The sequence below is a fragment of the Camelina sativa genome, chromosome 9 (assembly GCF_030686135.1).
Source record: "Camelina sativa cultivar CO46 ecotype springtype chromosome 9, ASM3068613v1".
Taxonomy (NCBI): domain Eukaryota; kingdom Viridiplantae; phylum Streptophyta; class Magnoliopsida; order Brassicales; family Brassicaceae; genus Camelina; species Camelina sativa.
The window spans coordinates 7,254,494-7,255,176 of NC_141888.1; the positions used below are offsets into that span (position 1 = coordinate 7,254,494).

Consider the following 683-nt stretch of genomic DNA (forward strand, 5'->3'; position numbering starts at 1 on the left):
ATGATTTTGAGTTGAAACCTGCTTACTTTCAACTGGTTGGGCAGAGACCTTTCTCTAACTTGCCCCATGAGAAGCCTTTGGACCACATTGAGCACTTTGAGGATCTTGTGACCAGTATCAAGGCTAATGGAGTGACTGAGGATTTCATATTCTGCAAGCTTTTCCCATACTCACTTGCAGGAGAGGCATCTCAGTGGTTGAAGCAGTTGCCAGCTGGATCTTTGACAAATTGGCATGATATCAAGGTGGCTTTCCTTAACCATTTCTATGATGATGCAATGTCAGATGAGCTGAGAGTCAAGATCTCTTCATTCAAGCAAGAACAAGATGAAGCTTTCAAGGCAGCTTGGGTGAGATTCAAAGCTTATCAGAGGGACTGTCCACACCATGGTTTTTCAAAGGTACAACTGTTGAGTATCTTCTTTAGAGGGTGTGACTGGAAGTATCAATTAGCTTTGGATGCTGCAAGTCATGAGAACTTCAAGACAAGATTTCCAGAAGATGCTGAAGTTTTGATTGAGAATTTGGCTTCTAGCAATAGCACTAAAAGAGCTGATGCTGAAAGAAAGAGACTGCATGGAGAGTTTGATTCAAACCAGCTAGCTTCTCTTAATGCTAAGCTGGATTCAGTACACAATCTTCTTATGGGTAAGAAGTCAGTTCAATTTGCTGCTGAAGTTGAG

At 41.9% G+C, this 683-nt stretch overlaps 1 non-coding gene across 1 annotated transcript; it reads right to left on the reverse strand.

Moving 5' to 3' along the window:
* Positions 1-287: 287 nt before the first annotated feature.
* LOC147937861 (small nucleolar RNA R71) lies at positions 288-394 on the reverse strand. Its single transcript, XR_015567635.1, has one exon. It is a non-coding gene; the product is annotated as a small nucleolar RNA R71 (small nucleolar RNA).
* Between the last annotated feature and the right edge of the window lie 289 nt (positions 395-683).